At 45.5% G+C, this 14,612-nt stretch overlaps 2 non-coding genes across 2 annotated transcripts; both read right to left on the reverse strand.

Annotated features, from left to right (window-relative positions):
- Positions 1-6,320: 6,320 nt before the first annotated feature.
- LOC132897778 (U2 spliceosomal RNA) lies at positions 6,321-6,504 on the reverse strand. The gene has a single exon (XR_009656377.1). It is a non-coding gene; the product is annotated as a U2 spliceosomal RNA (small nuclear RNA).
- A 6,644-nt stretch (positions 6,505-13,148) lies between these two features.
- Positions 13,149-13,263, reverse strand: LOC132896590 (U5 spliceosomal RNA). Its single transcript, XR_009656101.1, has one exon. It is a non-coding gene; the product is annotated as a U5 spliceosomal RNA (small nuclear RNA).
- Between the last annotated feature and the right edge of the window lie 1,349 nt (positions 13,264-14,612).

A 14,612-nucleotide genomic window follows, 5' to 3' on the forward strand; every position in this document is an offset into this window, starting at 1 on the left:
TTGGAGTGGCAGCTGCTCTCGGAAGTAAAGATGGGAAGAGGATCACCAATCCCCCTAATTCTGCGCCGACAAATAGTGGAGCAATATCAGAAAGGAGTTCGACAGTGTAAAATTGCAAAGAGTTTGAACATATCATCATCTACAGTGCATAATATCATCAAAAGATTCAGAGAATCTGGAAGAATCTCCGTGCGTAAGGGTCAAGGCCGGAAAACCATACTGGGTGACCGTGATCTTTGGGCCCTTAGACGGCACTGCATCACATACAGGCATGCTTCTGTACTGGAAATCACAAAATGGGCTCAGGAATATTTCCAGAGAACATTATCTGTGAACACAATTCACCGTGCCATCCGCCGTTGCCAGCTAACACTCTATAGTACAAAGAAGAAGCCGTATCTAAACATGATCCAGAAGCGCAGACGTCTTCTCTGGGCCAAGGCTCATTTAAAATGGACTGTGGCAAAGTGGAAAACTGTTCTGTGGTGAGACAAATCAAAATTTAAAGTTCTTTATGGAAATCAGGGACGTAGTGTCATTCGGACAAAAGAGGAAAAGGACGACCCAAGTTGTTATCAGCGCTCAGTTCAGAAGCCTGCATCTCTGATGGTATGGGGTTGCATTAGTGCGTGTGGCATGGGCAGCTTACACATCTGGAAAGACACCATCAATGCTGCAAGGTATATCCAGGTTCTAGAGCAACATATGCTCCCATCCAGACGACGTCTCTTTCAGGGAAGACCTCGCATTTTCCAACCTGACAATGCCAAGCCACATACTGCATCAATTACAGCATCATGGCTGCGTAGAAGAAGGGTCCGGGTACTGAACTGGCTAGCCTGCAGTCCAGATCTTTCACCCATAGAAAACATTTGGCGCATCATAAAATGGAAGATACGACAAAAAAAGACCTAAGATAGTTGAGCAACTAGAATCCTACATTAGACAAGAATGGGTTAACATTCCTATCCCTAAACTTGAGCAACTTGTCTCCTCAGTCCCCAGACGTTTACAGACTGTTGTAAAGAGAAAAGGGGATGTCTCACAATGGTAAACATGGTCTTGTCCCAACTTTTTTGAGATGTGGTGTTGTCATGAAATTTAAAACCACCTAATTTTTCTCTTTAAATGATACATTTTCTCAGTTTAAACATTTGATATGTCATCTATGTTCTATTCTGAATAAAATATGGAATTTTGAAACTTCCACATCATTGCATTCTGTTTTTATTTACAATTTGTACTTTGTCCCAACTTTTTTGGAATCAGGGTTGTATATTTGCTTAAAAATGAGAAAATTGCCATGCTTGTGTGCAATTTACTTTCAGTGTTTCCTTTTTTATAATAAACTGTTTATTTGTGAATTATTCTTAAATGCTTCAAAATGTCTCAAGGCTTGTAAAAATAGTTCTGCAAACAAAGACTAAATGATGGGAGAAAATCTTTCAGCAACATTGGTAACAGCCGAACATTGGCACCAGTTACGAGTTCTGTTCATACGAACTTTCATTTCTGAGAGGATCCATAAGCAATACTCTTCTTTAACATAATGAGAGCATGAAAACTGATTCCATCATTGTCTTGATTGTTGGATTTTAAGTCATCCTTTTAATGTACTTCTTATGTTTAATGACAGTTTTTCAATGAAAAAATACTGTTTCACAAAAATGTTCAGTGATTCCTTGATGACTTCTGTTGAATGCGAGTTTGGATATTTGGGGTTTATATTCTTTTTTCTGTTTTTTTCACAATCTATTTTTTTATACCAACACAAAAGCTATACACTACAACAAAACAAAAGACAAGAGACAAAGACAACAGTGCACAAACAATGAGCACAAGATGTGCAGTGAACCAAGGGAAGAGGCACATTTTCAAAAGTGCAAATTAAATCCTAAAGTGATTTATACAGTATCAGTGATTTGTATCAGTTTTTTTTCTATTACCATTTTCTACACCGCAGAACAATACTGAAGACACCAACACTTTGAAACAACATATGGAACACACACGGAACTATGTGACATACAAAAAATAATTAAAAAAAAAAAAATCCCACATGCTACAGGAATGACAGACCACATAAGAAACAAGGGGATACAAAAAATGACAAAACCTACACAATGATCGCAATGCAAAAGAACAGTAAAAGATAGTGCAAAAACCCCATCATCCCACCAGCGAAGCAGGCAGGGGCCCGATACAGACACGGCAACCACCGATGGGCCACATCACCGCCCCCAGGACCCCAGACAGACCAAACACAGGGCAGCAAACGGGAGAGTAGAGCCGACACCAGTGCGCAGCTTTGTCCTCAAACTGCACTGCAACGATCAAAATCTCTCTCTCACACACACACAATGTTAGATGTGCAGGAGAGATGGCATGAGGTCATCTCTCCTGCACATCTAACATTGTGCGTGTGTGAGAGAGAGATTTTGATCATATATATATATATATATATATATATATATATATATGATCAAAATCTCTCTATTCATTTTTTTATTTCACAATCTATTTTATTTACTACACACAGATCAAAACCTCTCTCTCTCTGTGCATGTGTGCACTTATAAGGGAAATCATTCCCCCCTTGGCACTGTGGATAACAGTTGAAGTAATCAAGACTGCATGATTGGGGGGTAACAGTGAAATGAGCGAGCACAGAGAATACATTTACCTCATTATTTAGCTTATTGGGGTGGTGTAGTGGTTAGTGCTGTCGCCTCACAACAAGAAGGTCTGGGTTCGAGCCCCGTGGCCGGCGAGGGCCTTTCTGTGCGGAGTTTGCATGTTGTCTGCGTGGGTTTCCTCTGGGTGCTCCGGTTTCCCCCAAAGACATGCAGGTTAGGTTGACTGGTGACTCTAAACTGAGTGTGAATGGTTGTTTATGTGTCAGCCCTGTGATGATCTGGTGACTTGTCCATGGTGTACCCCACCTTTTGCCCATAGTCAGCTGGGATAGGCTCCAGCTTGCCTGCGACCCTGTAGAACAGGATAAAGCGGCTAGAGATAATGAGATGAGATTTAGCTTATTATTTGCTCATTCTTTTGTGTGAACGTTTGTTCATTTAATTAAAAACACACTTGGAAGAAAAGAAATTGCCAAAAACATAAAATAGTTTCATTCATCAATTACCACATTACATATGTAATACTTCCAGATGATACATGTCATTTACCAGCTGGGAGGTCTGCATGGTGAAATACCATGACAGAGGTCTTGAAAGTACTGAGTGAGGCCCTCTGGGCTGAGGTCAGTATTCAAGGCCGAGGTCACGGTATTTTACCATACGGACCGACCTTAAGCTGGTAAATAATATATTTTTTTTTCTTTACCAAATTCTAACAGAAAACAAGAATGCCTGAAAGGGAAAACCGAGCTGAGGCGAGCCACCATTTTGAATCCTCATTCACAGCTGTAATGCAAATGGCTTCTTCCTCGGTATACAAGTTCACTTCCATGGCAGGAAAAAAACTACATTTTGCTCGGCGTTAGCAACAGTTACAGGATTTTAGCTTTCTCCTGAAATGTTTTCTTTTATTTCTTCTTCCTCAGGGTAGTAAAACTTGCTTTCATTGTGAAGACTGTTGTTATCACTATCCATGCTGTAAAATTAATGCTATTCTCCTGAGAAATGCTGGCAAAAATTTATAAGATTTTTGATAATCTTATTTAAAAAAAAGATAAATGTTGACAAAAAATACTACTATGTTTGTTGTTGTTGTGAATGAGCGAGTCGCCAGAGGTCCATAACCGGAGTCCATAACTGGGGTCTGTATCGTAGGATACGGACCCGCTTGCCAGCCAATCAGAGCGCAGGATTTGATGGAAACCGGACCACGAAAAAAATAATACATATTATTTTAAACACTTTATATTTCATTAGATTTTGGTTAAAAAGGAACACCATGAGACCTTACTGATTGGATTTAGCAACTACTAATGTTTATATCGGTGACATGACCGCTTAGATGGTAGCATGATCTTGCTGAAATAGCTCAGTAGGGAGAGCGTTAGACTGAAGATCTAAAGGTCCCTGGTCCAAGCCTGGATTTTGGCACTGAGGGCAGTGGTGTGTGTTCATCTAAGCTTTTGACCAAGGGTCTGTTTGATTTTTTTTGCCAGGTCGCTGTCAGTATATGCCAGTAATTTGGTGGTGAAAACAATCTGGCCTCTGTTACATGGTGTAATGGTTAGTACTGTGAACTTTGACTCCAGTGATCTGAGTTCAAATCTCTGTAGAGCCTTTGTTTGCAGCTTGTAATATACCCAGATTGTCTCAACTACAGGGTCCTTTTGGTCAAGCACGCTGTCATGTCCCAAACCCTTTGTTTCCGTTAAAATGCTTGTCTTACGAAAATTACACCTTATAAAACTAGACATGTTAAATAGTTTACTGTCTAAATTGTATTTTAATATGAGACCAGGGACATGTTCTGTTTAGTTGGTAAAGTTTGGCTCTTTGAGTCCGCCATTACACGAACGCATTCCTGGTAAGTTACTGTTCATTCAAAGAAGTGGCATCATATGCAAAACGCTTGAAAGTTTGTGGCATTTCTGGCTTCATCTGCTTTGCAAAGTGTAGCACATTTTAATTTTTTTTTTTAATTCCACAACAAAACTAAAACCAAAGCATGCCTCCTAAGGGGTGTGTCCTTCAAGGCTGTTCAAGTGTAGCCGATAAAAAAAGCAGAATTTTGATCCATTGTAGCCCAAAGTCAGCAGGACACTTGCAGAATGAATGGGTTTGATTTGTACTGACAAAGAGAGGTAACTTCAAGCCGACAGGACGGTTTGGTGTCTGCTCCATACATTTTGAAAAAGATAAATTTATGAGGCAGATTCACATAGAAGGATTTGAGCGATGTCTGGTACGGTACGTGGAGCAGTTCCTACGATCTGGAAACAAAAGCCAGCAACGCCATCCCAAAGAGCTCACTGCACAGTAAGGGTCAAGCTTGCGTTTAGCCTGTTGCTTGAATTTATGAGTTGTCCATCAGCATCGCCAGACCCATTTCACTGGGGCACATGCCCCAGTATATATCTGCTGTGCCCCAGTAAAATTTCCTGATCACATTTCAGAAACAGTAATGTATCTGGCACTGCGGAATAACCGTATATGACCAATGCGTGCAAATCGCACCCATTCATCTCTATTAAATTGCTGGTGGAACACTCATCACACAATTAACACACATATATCACATGAAACCACATGACTTGAGCTTCCCAAAGGTGCTACCCACGAGTTCCTGTGATAAACAATTTGCGATAAATTGAACATCAATGAATTCACATCAGATTTAATGATATTCTGCATACAGCTCTGCGTCCATCTCCACACGCGTTCTTATCGGCACAATACCTCACTAACTCCTGAGTTTACATGACAAACCATACATCAAAATAAACAACAGTCCCTACCATTTCAAATGCTATAAAGTATTCATCCGTGCCTTTTGCCTTTCTCAAGTAATCCAGTTTTTAAATTACAGCAAAAATTTGTCTCCAACTTCGGAATGATATTCTAATGTAGCTTACATTACGTAATGTCGGTGCATGATATATGTTTACAAATTATTGCTAAGACATACAGTAGGCTATGTTGCCAGATTCCAGACAATCCACACAAGTATGAAAATATATTTCACTTGCCATGCTTCCTATAGTGGCATACATTCAAGAACATGGAAAATTCATAAACACAAAATGTTTTTCCTTGACACAAAAGCCTGATGTAAATTTGCAAATATTATCATAACCTAGACTGCCTTGGAAAAAAAAAACAGATTGTATTATAGCATGTATACAAACATGACAATTTCAAAGAGACACTGCTTTATCATAACTGTGAAAATTGAACATCAAATTAGTAAAATAAAAATATACTGTATATATAAAACAAAATAAAATAAAATAGTACCATGAACTCCCCGGGTTCCAGAAAACAGCTGCTGCAGTTGTTGATCACATATTACACTGACGCCATCTTGGCTGCCCCCCTGTTGCTCTTCTTCTTCACGAGCGACTTGGCTTGTATATTTGTCCGCCTCTTTCTCTGTGGCTATAGGTTCTAAATCATCCTCAGACAACCAGCCAAAGATTGAGGACGAATTTGAAGAGCTTTGGTGTCTTTTTCAAAAGAATCGGTATCAAGAATGCACTGCAAAGCCACTACAATACCATAAAGATGCATAGAACAAAAAGAGCAAATCCCATCAGCTTTCTGCTCAAAAACATCTCTTTGCCATCTTTATTTAGAAAACATATCAAATTGATTCATTAAAAAAAAGATATATCTTTTTTTTTTAACAAGAATACTAATTCTGGAAGTATTATAATACCAAGTTATACAGAGCAGAAAAAACAAGCCCCTATTCCAGCTTCCTGCTCTAAAAATCTCTTTAAGATAACATGCTCATTTAGAGAATATATCAGAGATCAAACTAATAAAACAGATACTACACTTGATCTTAGCCAAAAGACCAAGAAAGGATAACTTGTGGCAGTCAATGGCTTTAAATATACCACTTCCAAATATTAAAATCCAGAAAGGTAAACACAGCTAGACTCCAGCCCCAACAGCTGGATCCTTTTGAAGACAGACGTCACCATGTGTGTGTGTGTGTGTGTGGGGGGGGGGGGGGGGGGGGGGGGGGTTCATTCAAAAAGCCCAATATTTCTAACCAGGGGTGTCAGAAACATTTTTAATGTCGGGGGGACACACTGGTGGGGGGTCTGGGGGTCGTCCCCCAGAAAATTTTTCATTAATTAGATGCCATTTCCTGCATTCTGGTGTATTTTTAACAGGTTGTTAAACACCTAATTTTACCCACAAAAGTCACTTAATTCAATGACTATTTTAGAGACTCAACAATAAGTCCTCATTCAACTAGTCCGTATATTCATCAGCCTGTTTTTAAACCCACTGCTCTGCCTAAGATAATGAGATGAATGTGACACAATTTATCACCAACAATGACTTTATGGGTGCATTTTATTTTTATTGTGTTTCCTTTTTTATTTAGTTTTAGACATAACACAACATGCCACTGTGCCAAGCAATAGTGACACTCAACTGTATGTTTAAAAATAAGAATATTCATAATTTCACACAATGAACAGGCATGACATGGCATCATGCAAACTTCATAACACAAAATCACACTGTGTCAAGCAATGACACATAAAAGAGAACTTCACACAATGAACAAGTGCAGTTTTGTCAGCCTACATGTAATAGTGGTCCTACAGTAACATTTACAGATTAGTATAACAAATAGATTTATAGATATCACTCCTTCTTACATTGGTGCCGCCACAATTTCTACCACTTCATAACTTTTATCCCCCTTTCCTTCACAATCCACCTGGAATAACATCCATCTCTCTCCATTGCTTTGCTTTCTACTATTCCTTCCCCATACACTGATTTCCCATGTTACTTTCCAGAAAACTGGCAAAGACCAGACAAAACAAGTTCTTCAAATCACAACAGGGAATCAGTAAATATCATCAGAGCAGACTTGACCTCATTCTTGGCATTACAATAAGGCAGGCCTACTGGGTTTGAATTAAATGATAGCTAACATTAAGCTATCTGATATATCTCCTAACATTGACTAGCCAGCTAACTGCACTAACATTTCCATTGGGACAAAAAAAAAACCTGTCCTGTGGGGAAATTTTGACTGACTTTCCACTTCTTTGTAAAGAATGTCCTTATGTCCATTGTGTCTGGGAGCAAATACTGCAAACAATTCATCATCAACCAAGAATACCCCATTAGGCTAAGCTTATTTCATTGTTTAGTTGAACATTAATTTAACGTGTCCTAGGATTAATTTCGAGGGCATAGAACAAAAGAATAAGGTTTTAGAAATAGCTAGACATTGTGAGGTGGCAATGGGGCTGACGTCACCTCCTCCACTTTCGAGCAGCTGCACCTTACACCAAAATTTCTCTGCTTGCACTGAGATTCACTTCACTTGCGTGCGATGAGTTGTTGTAGGTAACGCCCAGAAAACCCGGAGTGGATTTTCAGTGGGCTGTGTATTCTCTTATCGATCAAGTGAAATGGATTCTTTCACGAAGCAATAGAAACAGCTCTGGGTGAAATAATATTTTATGTTAAATGTGGGGGGGTCCAAACAAAGAATTATGAAATGTGAGGGGGACACGTCCCCTTCAAATTCAATGGTGGCGATGCCCATGTTTCTAACTGTGGCAGTTCGTGTAAATGGGTGGAGCACAGAAGGACGGCAGGACAGAACTGAGCATACAGAAACTCTCTTTATTCAGCTTTTCAGCTGTAGATACACACAGACACATGCACACACATTAGCTGTCTGGTTATGGAGAGCGTCCCTCTGCTCTCACTCTCTCTCCTTAAGAAGGGCGCGGTCACTGGGAAGACACACAAACATCAATTAACAACAGGTGAAATGATTCTGCCACTTAACTTCCCCAACTCCGCCCTCCTGTCACAGACCGATGCTAGACCACGCCCCCGCTGCCACATACCCCCACCGCCCGACTCAGGCCGGGCAGCCGTCCGGCCCGCAGCCGACTCCCCCCCCCCCTTGACGGGAGAGGAAGTCCGCCACGACCATCTGCGCCCCCGGCCTGTGGATCACCTTGAAGTTAAAGGGTTGGAGTGCCAGATACCAACGGGTGATCCGCGCATTGGCATCCTTCATGCGGTGGAGCCACTGGAGGGGCGCGTGGTCCGAACAGAGGGTGAAAGGGCGTCCCAGCAGGTAGTACCGGAGGGCGAGGACCGCCCACTTGATTGCCAGGCACTCCTTTTCGATGGTGCTGTAGCGCCCCTCACGCACCGACAGCTTGCGGCTAATGTACAAGACAGGGCGATCCTCCCCCTCCACCTGCTGGGACAAAACGGCCCCCAGCCCTCTGTCCGACGCATCCGTCTGCAACATAAAAGGGAGAGAAAAGTCAGGGGAGTGTAAAAGTGGCCCCCCACACAGTGCAGCCTTAACCTTAGAAAAAGCCCGCTGGCATTGCTCCGTCCACTGGACCGGATCTGGTGCCCCCTTTTTAGTCAGATCAGTCAGCGGGCTGGTGACGTCCGAATAATTAGGTATAAACCTACGATAATAGCCAGCCAGCCCCAGGAACTGTCTCACCCCCTTTTTGGTCTTGGGCCTCGGGCAGGCCGCAATTGCTGCAGTCTTGTTAATTTGGGGACGCACCTGCCCGTTGCCCAAGTGGAAGCCCAGATACCGTACTTCCACCCGCCCAATCGCACACTTCTTCGGGTTGGCCGTGAGACCCGCCCGCCTCAGCGACCTAAGGATGGCCCTCAGGTGTTGTAGGTGCCGCGGCCAGTCATTACTATAAATAATGATATCATCCAAGTACGCGGCCGCATAGGTGGCGTGGGGGCGGAGGACCCTGTCCATCAGCCGCTGAAACGTAGCAGGCGCCCCAAACAGCCCAAAAGGAAGTGTGACGAATTGGTGTAAGCCAAATGGTGTGGAAAAGGCCGTTTTTTCACGGGATAATGGAGTCAAGGGGATCTGCCAATAACCCTTTGTTAAATCCAGTGTCGAGTAAAAACGAGCCGTGCCTAGCCGATCGAGCAACTCATCAATACGAGGCATTGGGTACGCATCGAATTTAGACACCGCGTTGACTTTTCTATAGTCCACACAGAACCGGACCGACCCGTCGGCCTTGGGTACCAAGACCACCGGGCTGCTCCAGTCACTGTGGGACTCCTCGACGATGCCCATTTCGAGCATGGCCTCGAGTTCTTCCCGAACCACCTTTTTCTTGTGTTCGGGTAACCTGTAAGGGCGGCTACGCACTACCACCCCCGGGGGCGTCTCAATGTGGTGCTCTATGAGGTTAGTGCGGCCGGGCAGGGGTGAGAACACGTCCGAAAACTCGGTCTGCAACTGGGCAACCTCCGCGAGTTGGGTCGGGGAGAGGTGGTCTCCACAGGGGACCGGAGAGGTACGTGATGCTACTATTCCTTTTTGAACCTCCGGCCCCAGCTCCGCCTTCTCTGGAACCACCGACACCAACGCCACGGGGACCTCCTCGTTCCAGAGTTTGAGTAGGTTGAGGTGGTAAATCTGTAGCGCCCCACCCCTGTCCGTTCGTTTCACCTCATAGTCGACGTCCCCGACACGCCGTGTGACCTCAAAGGGCCCTTGCCACTTGGCGACTAATTTAGAGCTCGATGTGGGCAACAGTACGAGTACTTTCTCTCCCGGTGCAAACTCTCTAAGGCGCGTACCCTTGTCGTACAGGCGGGTTTGCCGTTCTTGGGCCTGCCGCAAATTCTCCTGGGTTAGTTGTGTGAGTGTGTGGAGTTTTGCGCGCAGGTCAATAATGTATTGTATTTCATTTTTGCTTGGTGAAAGTCCCTCCTCCCAATTTTCTCGCAGCACATCTAAAATGCCGCGTGGCTTACGCCCATATAATAATTCAAACGGGGAGAACCCCGTGGAGGCTTGGGGAACTTCTCGCACTGCAAAGAGCAAGGGTTCGAGCCATTTATCCCAGTTACGCGCGTCCTCGCTTACAAATTTCTTAATTATGTTTTTAAGGGTGCGATTAAACCGTTCCACTAAGCCGTCCGTTTGTGGGTGATAAACGCTGGTGCGGGTCGGCTTAATACCTAATAACCCATACAGTTCCTTCAGTGTTCGTGACATAAATGAGGTGCCTTGATCAGTCAGAATCTCTTTCGGGATTCCAACTCGGGAGATGACGCGGAAGAGTGCCTCCGCAACACTGCGTGCTGAGATATTGCGCAGAGGCACTGCTTCCGGGTATCGCGTTGCATAGTCCACCAGAACTAATATAAAGCGGTACCCTCATGCTGACCGATCTAATGGCCCGACGAGATCCATGCCAATTCTTTCGAACGGGGTCTCGATTAACGGTAGAGGGCGCAAAGGCGCTTTTGGGATGGCCGCTGGGTTTACTAACTGGCATTCGCGGCATGCCGTACACCACCTACGGACATCGCCGCGAATCCCCGGCCAATAGAATCGGGCCATTATTCGGGCTAGTGTTTTATCCTGCCCCAAGTGTCCAGCCATGGGATTAAAGTGAGCCGCCTGGAATACCAATTCCCGGCGGCTCTTCGGAATTAACAGCTGCGTGACTCGCTCTTTAGTTTGAGTGTCCTGCGTCACTCGGTATAATCTATCCTTCATAATCACGAAGTAGGGGAAGGACGGGGTGGCGTTCGGCTGGAGCGTTTGACCATCGATTACTCTCACTTGGTCAAAAGCATGCCGCAGAGTCTCGTCTCGCGATTGCTCTAACGGGAAATCCGCGAGGGATTCCCCAATAGAGAGAGGAGGAGCCGGCGGCTCCTCACTCTGGCGCGGAGATGACGTAGACGGCTCTGTGACAGCTGCTCCCGCCAAAGCGACACTGGGACCTCCCCCTGTCAAATGGCAGGACCCACTCTTGACCAAGTGCGTCATTAAACCCCGAAATCCCGGCCAATCAGTCCCCAAAATTAACGAGTGGGTAAGGCGAGGATTAACCGCCGCCTTCACTATAAATTTTTCCCCTCTGAAAATAATGTGGACCGACACCAAAGGGTAGCTGTGAACATCCCCGTGCACACATAACACCTTCACCAATTGTGCTCCCCCCAATGCCTCGTCTTGCACCAGGTTTTGGTGGATTGAGGTCTGATTACAGCCAGAATCCACCAACGCCTGATATGTATCCCCTTGGATACTCACCGGTATGCGATACGCTCCGGCCCGATCGAGGGCGGCTCCTGGCGCGTTGGGGATCCGAACCACCGCGCCCACCTCCATTATCGAGCACTGCTGTTGGAGGTGGCCCGGTTCCCCGCAGTGCCAGCAAACCGGCCCAGGCTTCCTCTCTGCACTAGTGCTCTGGGGCTCACTCACCTGAGGGGGGGAGAGACAGACACAGAAGGGAGACACGGAAGGGCACCGCGGGTGCGGCGGGCTGGCTGAGGTGGCGCCGGCCCCCGTCTCCGCGGTGGGGGAATGGGGCGAGGAGAAGACACAGGAGGAAGAGAGAGAGAGGAGAGAAGAGAAGAGGTCGTCTGCTGTCCTGCCGTCGGGACAGCCGCCAGATGATCCTCCGCCAGCTCGATTGCCTGATCCAGCGACGCCGGGCGGTGGCACTGGACCCACTCTGCGGTTCCCGCTGGTAGACGCGCGACGAACTGTTCCAGTACCACCTGGTCGATGAGTCCCTCGGCGTCGCAACTGTCGGCCCTCAACCACTGCCAGCAGGCGTCCCGGAGTTGCTGGCCAAACGCGAACGGCCGGCCGACTTCCTCCAAGCACAGAGCGCGGAAACGCTGATGATGTTGCTCTGGGGTGCATCCCACCCGCTGGAGGACGGCCCGGCGAAGGTCCGCGTAGGCCAGCCGGCGGTCGGCGGGGAGCTGTAGCGCGGCCAGCTGCGCCTCTCCCGTTAGCAGGGGGAGGAGGCGCGCCGCGCGCTGTTCCACCGGCCACCCCGAGGTCTCTGCTACCTGCTCAAAGAGCGTGAAGAATGCCTCGGGGTCGTCCTGCAGGCCCATCTTCGTGAGGGTGAGGGGGGAAGGGCCCGCGGCGGTGGAGTTGGTGGACCCCGCCGATGCGAGGAGGTGCCGGAACGCCTGACGATCTTCCTGTTGCGCCAGCACCAGGGCCTTGAACCGTTGTTCTTGCTCCTTTCGGAGGGCGAGCAGCCCCTGGTGCTGGCTCTGTTGGGCCGTGGCGAAGGCGTGGATCAGGTCGGCGAAGGTGGAGGACTCCATGGGGCTGTTGTCTTCTGTGCTCATCCCGGGTTCCGGCACCACTGTGGCAGTTCGTGTAAATGGGTGGAGCACAGAAGGACGGCAGGACAGAACTGAGCATACAGAAACTCTCTTTATTCAGCTTTTCAGCTGTAGATACACACAGACACATGCACACACATTAGCTGTCTGGTTATGGAGAGCGTCCCTCTGCTCTCACTCTCTCTCCTTAAGAAGGGCGCGGTCACTGGGAAGACACACAAACATCAATTAACAACAGGTGAAATGATTCTGCCACTTAACTTCCCCGACTCCGCCCTCCTGTCACAGACCGATGCTAGACCACGCCCCCGCTGCCACACTAACATTTTACCACCAAACATGTCCAGTGCCACCAAAGCAAAGCCTGCAAAAATAAGTTCAACTCATTAACATTCCACTCCATGGAAATCTTTAGTAAAAGGAGAAAGATTTACAAGACAGTGAAGAGAAACCTGCTCAATATTGTCTGAATTCTGTTCCAAAAATCACTCAAAGCTTGTCTGCCATTATTAGATCGCAGCGATTTACAGCTTGGCGGTGCTGCCATTTGCGCCAGTACCTTCTTTTGTTTCCATACTATTCTCTGCAGTTGTGTGCATTCTTGATATCAATTCTTTTGAAAAAGACAGGAAAGCTCTTCAAATTTGTCCTCAATCTTTGTTTTTTTGTTTGAGGATGATTTAGAACCTATAGCCACAGAGAAAGAGGTGGATTAATTTTTGTTTGCTTTTTGTTTGTTAGTTTAGCTTGTTGGTTTAGGGGTGTGATTCTTGCTTAGGCTACATCCACACGACAATGGCAACAAGATGTTATTGAAAAAAATATTGCGTCCAAATGGGCAACAATCAGTAAAATATCAGGTCCATATGGCAACGCAACGCTTGCTGAAAACGATGCAATACACATGCCACACCTCTAGGGGCGCTATAAGATGGTCCCTTCGGAGACACCAGAACAATAGAAGAAGTAAGGATGCATGTGCATAAACTATTATGCGCGAGACTTCATATTAACCACAAAGTCAGGAAAATCTGTTCATAAAATTACATTATAATGACCAAATACAGTGAAAAGTAGTTAATTTTTTTTTTTTTCTTTTTTATCAGACATCTAATTTTGGGGTTTGTTTACCTGACATGTTTCGACGTACAACTTCCGTCTTCCTCAGAGTGTCACCGGATGTTAATTGGTGACGCATCTTTTATCAGCTGCTGTTTCTGAAGGCGTGGCCTTCCTGTCTGGTTTGACAGGTCGGTCACGCCTTATACTGTCTGTTCGTCCCCTGCAAGATGTCACTCCAGGTATGGGAGAGCATGTATGCTCCCTCATCCCGGTTGATGGTCCTCGGGCTTCGCTTACGGATCTCTATGGCCTCCCTGATCCAGCGCTGATGTTTGTTATCTTCTGTGCGGATGACTCTGGCATTCCCCCAGTCCATAATGTGATTTTCCCTTTTACAGTGATCTGTTATAGCTGACTTATAATTTTCCTGTTGTGCCTTTTCTTTTATTGTTCGGGTTTGTCTTGTAGCTGTCTCCTTTTCGCATTCTTTCTTATGTTCATGTTTTCTTGTGTTGAAACTCCTTCCTGTCTCCCCAATATAAGTATAAGGCGTGACCGACCTGTCAAACCAGACAGGAAGGCCACGCCTTCAGAAACAGCAGCTGATAAAAGATGCGTCACCAATTAACATCCGGTGACACTCTGAGGAAGACGGAAGTTGTACGTCGAAACATGTCAGGTAAACAAACCCCAAAATTAGATGTCTGATAAAAAAGAAAAAAAAAAACTATATTTAATATAAGACAT

Source organism: Neoarius graeffei, chromosome 1, assembly GCF_027579695.1.
Source record: "Neoarius graeffei isolate fNeoGra1 chromosome 1, fNeoGra1.pri, whole genome shotgun sequence".
Lineage (NCBI taxonomy): Eukaryota > Metazoa > Chordata > Actinopteri > Siluriformes > Ariidae > Neoarius > Neoarius graeffei.